The following is a 10,512-nucleotide window of genomic DNA, read 5'->3' as shown; positions in this document are numbered from 1 at the left end:
AGGGGACAGTGCTGAGCTGGAAGTTTAGAACTAGGGTGAGGTGGGGGAAGGGGAAATGAGGGAAATGTTGAAGTACACATTGATGCCCTGGGGTTGAAGTGTTCCGAGGCAGAAGATGAGGCGTTCTTCCTCCAGGCGTCTGGTGGTGAGGGAGCGGCGGTGAAGGAGGCCCAGGAACTCCATGTCCTCGGCAGAGTGGGAGGGGGAGTTGAAATGTTGGGCCACGGGCTGGTGTGATTGATTGATCCTACCTGCCTATCTCCTTTTCCACCTATCCACTCCACCCTCTCCTCCTTGAACTATCACCTTCATCCCCTCCCCCACTGACTAACCAAGCAACAGCCTGACACAGTCACTCACGGAATCATACTGTCCAGACAATGACCCCGTCACCCCCATCACTGTTACCCAGGTATGTCCCGGACATAAAAGCCAAGACAAATCGAACCTGAACAATTAGCGCCCCACAGAAGATGACATAATTGACCAGACAAATCAACCTGATGAAGGGCTTCTGCCCGAAACATCAATATTCCTGCTCCGCGGATGCTGCCTGACCTGCTGTGCTTTTCCAGCAACACTCGAATCTTGACTCTAATCTCCAGCATCTGCATTCCTCACTTTCGCCCTTTGGAATGTGCGGCCTGGTAGAGGCAGTTTCCATTGGAGGTTTCAAAGAGAGCTAGATAGATATATTTGAAAGGGATGGATTTAGAGGGCTGCAGAGATAGGGCTAGAAGATTCAGACTCGTTGGAAAGGTCATTCAGGAATCAGAATAGACACAATGGTTCAAATGTCATCCTTCTGTCCTGTAAAGTTCTATGATTGTATTGTCCTCACCCCTCATCTAGTGACCGTTACTTTCAATCTATTACTTTAAAATTGCTTGGGTTGTAATACGGCTGTGATAGGTCTGAAACTTCAAAATGTTTGCAACGCAATGATTTAAAAATCTCTCCATTGCTGCACTAATTGAAATGAAGCTTTCTTGGACAAAATAACCACTTTTCCTGCTTGCCTGTGGGCAACTTGTGGAACAGCCCCTGTGGCCTAATGGATAAGGTGTCAGCCTCTAGCGCCAGGGGTGGTGTGTTCAAGCCCCACCAGTGGTGCTGTTGGCTTCTGCCCTGATTTGGGCCCTGGTTCATGGCTGTCCCCCTTGTTATGGGGTGACCCTAGCACGATCGGGGGATTATTTAATTGGTGATTCTGCAAATTGGACCTGGGTGCCAATTGTGACAGGGCACATGGTGGAATTTGAGTTCAGATTTTAAAAAATCTGGAAATAAGAATCAACTGAAGACTGCGAAATCGTTATTGATTGTTGAAAGATTTAGCCTGATTCACTCTATGCCTCTAAGGGAAGGAAATCTACCATCCCCAGCTGTCCTGGCCTACATGTGACTCCAGATCCACAGCTGCTGTCTGAATTGGCCCAGCAAGTGACTCAGCTGGTTCAATCGCCACCAGGTCTCCACCAAGAAATGACACCAGAGGGATCACCTCGGCACCTGAAACGACGATGTCAGAACCAGCCCCTGTCGACCCTGCAAAGTCCTCCTCACTAACATTTGGAGGGATTAGTGCCAACATTGGGAGAGCTTACACAGCCTGACACAGTCACTCACGGAATCATACTGTCCAGACAATGACCCCGTCACCCCCATCACTGTTACCCAGGTATGTCCCGGACATAAAAGCCAAGACAAATCGAACCTGAACAATTAGCGCCCCACAGAAGATGACATAATTGACCAGACAAATCAACCTGATGAAGGGCTTCTGCCCGAAACATCAATATTCCTGCTCCGCGGATGCTGCCTGACCTGCTGTGCTTTTCCAGCACCCCTCTAATCTTGACTCTAATCTCCAGCATCTGCAGTCCTCACTTTCGCCCTTTGGAATGTGCTGCCTGGTAGAGGCAGATTCCATTGGAGTTTTCAAAGAGAGCTGGATAGATATATTTAAAAGGGATGGATTTAGAGGGCTGCAGAGATAGGGCTAGGAGATTCGGACTCGCTGAGTAGGTCATTCAGGAATCAGAATAGACACAATGGTTCAAATGTCATCTTTCGGTCCTGTAACGTTCTATGATTGTATTGTCCTCACCCCTCATCTAGTGACTGTTACTTTCAATCTATTAATTTAGAATTGCTTGGGTTGTAATACGGCTGTGATAGGTCTGAAACTTCAAAATGTTTGCAATGATTTAAAAATCTCTCCATTGCTGCTTGAATTGAAATGAAGCTTTCTTGGACAAAATAACCACTTTTCCTGTTTCCCGGTATCTGCCAGTCCTGGCACAGCCCCAGTGGCCTAATGGGTAAGGCATTGGCCTCTGGAGCTAGGGATTGTGGGTTCAAGTCCCACCTGGGGTGCTGTTGGTTACTGCCTTGCTTTGTGCGCTGGTTCATGACTGTTGCCCTTGTTATGGGGCAACCCTGCCATGATCAGGGGATTATTTAGTTAGTGATTCTTCAAATTGGACCTGGGTGCCAATTGTGACAGGGCATATGGTGGAATTTGACCTCAGATTTTAAAAAATCTGGAAATAAGAATCAACTGATGACTGCGAAATCGTTGTTGATTGTTGAAAGATTTAGCCTGATTCACTCTATGCCTCTAAGGGAAGGAAATCTACCATCCCCAGCTGTCCTGGCCTACATGTGACTCCAGATCCACAGCTGCCTGCGTGACCTACAGCTGCTGTCTGAATTGGCCCGGCAAGTTACCCAGCTCGTTCAATCGCCACCAAGTCTCCACCAAGAAATGAAACCAGAGGGATCACCTCGGCACCTGAAAAGACGACGGCAGAGCCAGCCCCTGTCGACCCTGCAAAGTCCTCCTCACTGATATCTGGAGGGATTAGTGCCAACATTGGGAGAGCTGTCTTACTGACTAACCAAGCAACAGCCTGACACAGTCACTCACGGAATCATACTGTCCAGACAATGACCCAGACACCACCATCACTGTTGCTCAGGTATGTCCTGGACATAAAAGGCAAGACAAGTCTAACCTGAACAATTAGTGCCCCATGGACAATGACATAATTGACCAGACAAATCAACGTTTCGGACAAAAGCCCGTCGTCTTCCTGATTTTCCTGCTCCTCGGATGCTGCCTGACCTGCTGTGCTTTTCCAGCACCACACTCTCGACTCTGATCTCCAGCATCTGTAGTCCTCACTTTCAACTAATTGACCAGACACTCAGCTGGACTCACCATATAAACACAATGGCTACAAGAGCAGATTAGAGGCTAGGAATACTGTGGTGACTAACTCACCTCTTGACTCCCCAAAGTCTATCCACTATCAATAAAGCACAAGGCAGGAGTGTGATGGATTACTCCCCACTTGCCTGGCTGATGCAGCTTCAACAAAACTCAAGAAGCTTAACACCATCCAGGACAAAGCAGCCCGCTTGACTGGCACCACACCCACAAGCATCATCTCCCTCCACCAATGATGCTCAATAGCAGCAGTGTGGACTATCTAAAAGATGCACAGCAGAAATTCACCAAAGATCCTTACAACAGCACCTTCTAAACCATGGCCACTTCCATCTAGAAGAACAAGGGCAGCAGATATATAGGAACACCACCACTTTCTCAAGGGGCAACAAGGGATAAGCAATAAGTGCTTACCATCCAGTGACACCCACATCCCCATAAATAAACTGTAAAAATTCCCTCCCTTCATCACTGTTGTAAACTATCAACAGTGTGTACAATATGCTGTACAAAGATGTATGGCAAGAACTGTCCTTCAAGAGCACCTATCAAATCCACCATTTCTATCACCAAGAGGGAAAAAGGCAGGATGTCCTTAGGAGCATTAACCCTCGAGGTCGTGCATCATTCTGACTTGGAATAATATCATCATTCCTTCAGTTCTGGTCTCCCTGCTATCGGAAGGATGCAGTGAAATGTGAAAGGATGCAGAAAAGGATGTTGCTGAGTTTAGAGGGTTTGAGCTACAGGGAGAGGCTGATAGGCTTGGGCTGTTTTTCCCTGGAGCGTTGGAGACTGATGGGTGACCTTATAGAGATTTATAATATCATGAGGGGGCATGTATAGGGTGAATAGGGGAGTCCAAAACGAGACGGAATAGGTTTAAGGTGAGTGGGGTAAGATTTAAAAGGGACCTGGGGGCAACTTTTCACGCAGAGGGTGGTGTGTGTATTGAACGTGCTGCCAGAGGGATGTGGTGGAGACTGGTACAATTACAGCGTTTAAAAGGCATCTGGATGGGTTTAGAGTGATATGGGCCAAGTGCTGGCAAATGGGACTAGATTAACTTAGGATATTTGGTCGGCATGGACGAGTTGGACTGAAGGGTCTGTTTCCATGCATCAATCACCGGAGGGTTTGCGGTCGTGAGAGAAGGGGTGGGTGGAGGACCCCGAGAATGGGGGGGATGCTTGACTCTGATGGGGTTCCTTGCTTTAGCAACATTATGTTCAGAGAAGTCAAACATGACAGAGCTCTGGCACCTAATGAGTACCCCGTGACCTTCTCCTAACACAGGAAGAGCACACATGCTGGCATCAACGTGAGATCTGTGATGCCGCAGCTGGTGAATAGCCCACCACAATACACTGCTGAGCTTCCACGGGTGTGGAATTGCTGATTGGATGGAAGTTCGAGTGGAGAGAAAATAAAATCACATCGTGATTGATAATCATCCTCATAAATGTCTAGTGACCCCACAGGAGATCAGCAGTTGGTAAAGTTTAATTAGCTGTGTTTTTCAAAAAATTTATTTTAGCTGGAAACTATACTCAGGACCACAGCTTGCAAATTGCATCTGCTGCTCGATATTGTGTTGCATTGTGATAGATTTTAACGCCACACTGTCTGTCTTCTCCCTTTCCTGCTGCAATGTACCCCACGTTGGCCTGGAAACAAATGGCTTCCAACATGGCGCCTGGACAATATGGCGCCATGACAACTACTCCCAAAATGGTGCCCAAGTGTCAATACTGGCCTGTAATCTGACCCTTGAGAGGATACAGGCTGAAGATGATCCCAGGTATCAGGAATCTAAGCTATGAGCAAAGGTTAAAGATGTTGCTCCCCTCTCATTCCCATGATGACCTCTCCTGGTCAGAACACTACTCAATCTGCTCCTGTCCATCCTCCTCCCCAGACTTTGTGTCATCCTTTTTTTTATCTTTCCGATAACATTGTTGGTCAGTGAAGGAATCTGGTTCTTGAAGTGAGATAAGAACAAACTGGCTCATTGATTGCTTCCTTCCCTTGTAATTTGGAAATTTGCTGAGTTGACCTTTTCAACACGAACAGTTACCTCAATGTCATAGTGTCAGCTTAAACCTCCTTTTCTCCAGTCTCCACGTTTGTGTCAGGGCAAGAAAGGGAGAGATAATTACTTTGTGTCCCTTTAATTGATTTGCCCTCAGGATGGGGCAGGTTCAGAGGGGGGTAGGAATGGGGATGGAGCCATTCTTCAATAAACCTTGCCCTTTTTTATGCCCATCCCTGGTTGCCCTGAAATGTAGTGAACAAAGTTAAAACTTACACAATACCAGGTTATAGTCCAACAGGTTTATTTGGAAGCACCAGCTTTCAGAGCACCCCTCCTTCATCAGGTAACTACTGGGGCAGGATCATAGGACACAGAATTTATAGCAAAAGATTAAAGTGTCACACACTGACGCGATGTATTGGACAAACCAGTTCTGTGATACTTTGATCTTTTACAAGTGTAACTACCTGACGAAGGGGCGTTGCTCCGAAAGCTAGTGCTTTCAAATAAACCTGTTGGACTATAACCTAGTGTTGTGTGAGTTTGGATTTTGTCCACTCCAGTCCAACACTGGCAGCTCCATACCATGTGCTGAAATATGGTGGCAGTGAGCATTCTTCTTAAGCCTCGGGCATAGCGGTCTTGGGACAACTGAGTGGTTTAGTTCAGGGAACAATCGCGAGTGTGGATGGGAGTCACAGTGGATGGGAGTGCAAGGACTGTGGTCTTTGCATTGGGTTTTAAGAGTCACACAGGCCGAGGGCACAGAGAAACATCTCTCGGCTAATCGAGTCTGTGCCAATCAAAGACAACAACGGGACCATTCTATTCCCACTTTCCAACGCTCGGCATCACAATTGCACATCCAAGTCCATCTTCAAACCTCTGAGGGTTTTTGCCAGATTCACACCTCCCTCTGGGTGAAAATAATTAACATCACATTCCCCTCCAAATCTCCTGCCCCTTACCATGAATCTATGCAGCTGTTCAAGAAGGCAGCTCAGCACCATCTTCTCAAGGGCAACTAGGGACGGGGCAATAAATGGGCAGCCACTGACACCCACGTCCCTTTGAAGGAACGAAAACAAAACCCTCTCAATTAATCCCTATACCAAGGGGAACAGTTAATTCCTGCCTAACCCTAACCCTAACCCTAACTCTAACCCTAACCTTAATCCTAATCCTAACCCTAACCCTTCATCATTTTGTACACCTCAATCATACCCTTTGTCAATCTCCTCTGCTCTAACCCCAGTCTGTCTGATCTCTCTTCAGAACTGAAACTCTCCAGCCCAGGCAACATGCTGGTAAACCTCCTCTGCACCTTCTCCAGTGTTATCACATCTCTCCTGTAATATGGACATAATTCTGCCTATTCACAATCTCCTTGTATTGAATTATGTTTATTGAACCTAGGATAGGTTACAATGCAGTTTGGCTGGTTGTGTCTGTAATGGTTCTCTCTAACAATCTAAGATATAATGGTGGAACGGTGGCTCAGTGGTTATCACTGCCTCCTCAAAGCACCAGGGATCCGGGTTCAATTCCACCCTCGGGCGACTGTCTGTGTCAAGTTTGCACATTCTCCCCGTGTCTGTGTGGGTTTCCTTTGAGTGCTCCAGTTTCCTCCCACAGTCCAAAGATGTGCAGGTTAGGTGCATGGGGAAACGTAGGAATTGGGTACGGAGTTAGGTCTGTGTAGGATGCTGTTTGGAGGGTTGGTGCAGACTGGATGGGCTGAATGGCCTACTCCCACACTTTGGGGATCCTATGACCCTGTTCCAACGTGACTAATTCTAGCCTTGGTTCTGGATAATGAATTGGCACACAATATCGGGTACTGCTCCACCACTGAGGAACGCTTCACTCTTTCTGTAATATGTGTTACATACATATCGTCACAATGTCCCAAACCCCTGTGACCTATGGGCTTGGGTCTGTTTCAGGTGGTCAGTCTGGATGATACCCTAGGTTTGTCTTTGCGATCTTTGACCAGTCCACCCTCTGTAGAAAAACCCAGCACCAACCCCCCCACATATTATGCAAAGCTTGTCTTCTTTGAGCTCTCTCTTTAGACACGTTCCTGACCCTCCCTGTCTTATCTATAAGCCAGTGCCTAAAATGGGGGGGTATCTGATGATGGGTTGTCCTCACCCTGCTCAAAACTGGCTTTGTCCACCAGGACTATGCCAACATTCGCTGTGATTTTCTGTATCCTGGGGCAGTGAGAGAGGTATTGACTCACGGTCATTGTCTAGGCTGTGTTACTCTGTGTATTCATTCCAAAGCCCAGACACTCCGTGCAAAATCTTAATATGTTTTTGGCTCAGTCTGAGTGTTTTGGAAGATTTTCTTTCACTGGGAGGCTCAGCAAGCTTTCTCATCATGTCGCCATACAAGTGACCTATCCTGCCCCATGGCATCTCTGATTCCATTCCTATCTCACCACATCCCGTTTCCAGAACAACTGGGCAGATATCCCCAGTGCCCCCACATCATCTCCAAAGTCTGCCAGGCACCCGGGTAAGCGCTGGCAATTTGGCATTGCCCCTCACAGCAGCCTCAATGCCAGAGCGCCCCGAATGCAGAGCTGGCACAGTTGTAACGCTCCCTCGTGGGTGCAGCCCCACTGTCTCTCATCCTGGTGGCGGTTCGACCACCACGCCACCTGGTTGACCCACCCAAAGACACACCCAGCCTGAACACTTTCTGAGAGAGAGTGGGAACTCCAGATGCTGCAGAGTCAGAGTCAAGTCGTGTGGCGTTGGAAAAGCACAGCAGGTCAGGCAGCATCCGAGCAGCAGGAACGTTTCGAGCAGAAGCTCTGCATCAGGAATGAGGGGATGGCCCAAGGGGGCTGAGAGTTAAATGGGAGGGGGATGGGGCTGGGGGAAGGTAGCTGGGAATGCGATTGGCGGATGAAGGTGGGCAGGTGATGGTGATAGGTCGGAGGGGAGGGTGGAGGGGAGAGATGGGAAGGAAGATGGACAGGTAGAACATTTCAAGAGGGTGGTGGTGCCGAGCTGGAAGGTTGGATCTGGGATAAGGTGGTGGGAGGGGAGATGAGGAAACTGGTGAAATACACATTAATCACATGTTGTTGGAGGGTCCCAAGGCAGAAGATGAGGTATTCTTCCTCCAGTCATTGGGTGACCTGGATTTGGCAGTGGAGGAGGCCCAGGACTTGCATATCCTTGACGGGGTGGGAGGGAGAGTTGAAACGCTCGGTCACGGGACGGTGGGGTTGATTGGTGTGTGTGTCCCAGAGATGTTCTCTGAAACGTTTCGCTATCCTGCAAACTGTGGTACACAGTGACTGTGCACCCAATGGCCTCTCGTTACCCAGGAGGGGGTATACCTCAGAGAGGGAAAGTACAAGCCTTAATTTCAAGGTGAGCACAAATAAAGCAGCAAAGGCTAGGGTTTTCCCCCCCCGACAACACAAACCAGATTTCGGCATCCTGACCAATGGGTAGTTCACGATTCTGGAGGGTGTCCAACTCCTACCTGTCACAGCCAATGTCAGTGAGGTCCTGTCGCCGGGCTCACTCACGGACAGTGACAGTTTCTGCTCCCTAATGTGTTTGCCCACCTCTTCCTCCTCTGAAGACTTCTCCTGTTCCTCAGCAGCTCTCACCTCGTTGCCTGCTCCAACAGGACACTGGGTGGCACGGGGACTCAGTGGTTAGCTCTGCCGCCTCACAGCGCCAGGGACCCAGGTTCGATCCTGGTAACTGGTCTGTGTGGAGCTTTCCCATTCTCCCCGTGTCTGTATTTCCCTCCGAGTGCTCTGGTTTCCTCTCACAACCCAAGGATGTGCAGCTTAGAGTGGATTGGCTGTGGGAAATTGCTCACAATGTGCAGTGATGTGTAGGTTAGCCATGCAGGGTTACAGGGATAGGGTAGGGGATGGATCTGGGTGGGATGCTGTTCAGAGGGTTAGTGTGGACTCAGTGGGCCGAATGGGATTCTATAAAAAAACGTCGACACCAGAGCAGTGCAGCACACTCTGTCTGGATTACACCAAAGGTGTATACTCCACATGTAGAGTCCGGCCATGTTGAATTTCAGTTCCAACTCTTCTTCCTGGCCCTGAGACCTGACATTACACCTTGATGATGCCTGTCCTATTCCCTCAGTGGAGGCAATGCTTGTAGTCACTGCTAACAACCACCCATTCCCCCCCAACCTAACCATGCCCTCTGATGCTGCTCCATATAACCCCCTCGATATGCCCCCCCTTACCATCCTCATCCCAAACTCTGCTTTCTCCCCGGCCCTGACTCCTCCAACCCCTTTCTTTCCTGGTAGTTGTCACCCCACTGCTCCGACAGACCACTGCAAAACCACATCCCACCCACTGCCCCGACAGACCACTGCAAAACCACATCCCACCCACTGCCACAACAGACCATTACAAAACCACATCCCACCCACTGCCACAACAGACCACTACAAAACCACATCCCACCCATTGCTCCGACAGACCACTACAAAAACAAAACCCACCCACTGCCACAACAGACCACTACAAAACCACATCCCACCCACTGCCACAACAGACCACTACAAAACCACATCCCACCCACTGCCCCGACAGACCACTGCAAAACCATATCCCACCCACTGGCACAACAGACCACTGCAAAACCACATCCCACCCACTGCCACAACAGACCACTACAAAACCACATCCCACCCATTGCTCCGACAGACCACTGCAAAACCACATCCCACCCACTGCCCCAACAGACCACTACAAAACCACATCCCACCCACTGCCACAACAGACCACTGCAAAACCACATCCCACCCACTGCCCCAACAGACCACTACAAAACCACATCCCACCCACTGCCACAACAGACCACTACAAAACCACATCCCACCCACTGCCCCAACAGACCACTACAAAACCACATCCCACCCACTGCCCCGACAGACCACTACAAAACCACATCCCACCCACTGCCACAACAGACCACTGCAAAACCACATCCCACCCACTGCCACAACAGACCACTGCAAAACCACATCCCACCCACTGCCACAACAGACCACTACAAAACCACATCCCACCCACTGCCACAACAGACCACTACAAAACCACATCCCACCCACTGCCATAACAGACCACTGCAAAACCACATCCCACCCACTGCCCCAACAGACCACTACAAAACCACATCCCACCCACTGCCCCAACAGACCACTACAAAACCACATCCCACCCACCATCTTG

General features: G+C 49.1%; 1 non-coding gene across 1 annotated transcript; it reads left to right on the top strand.

The window, feature by feature from the left end:
- Positions 1 to 2,306: 2,306 nt before the first annotated feature.
- On the top strand, positions 2,307 to 2,379 carry trnaq-cug (transfer RNA glutamine (anticodon CUG)). Its single transcript has one exon. It is a non-coding gene; the product is annotated as a tRNA-Gln (tRNA).
- The last annotated feature ends 8,133 nt before the right edge of the window (positions 2,380 to 10,512 follow it).

Source organism: Chiloscyllium punctatum, chromosome 3, assembly GCF_047496795.1.
Source record: "Chiloscyllium punctatum isolate Juve2018m chromosome 3, sChiPun1.3, whole genome shotgun sequence".
In the NCBI taxonomy this organism is placed as follows: domain Eukaryota; kingdom Metazoa; phylum Chordata; class Chondrichthyes; order Orectolobiformes; family Hemiscylliidae; genus Chiloscyllium; species Chiloscyllium punctatum.
The sequence above is the reverse complement of the archived record's forward strand: the minus strand, read 5'-3'. Positions and strand labels throughout refer to the sequence as shown.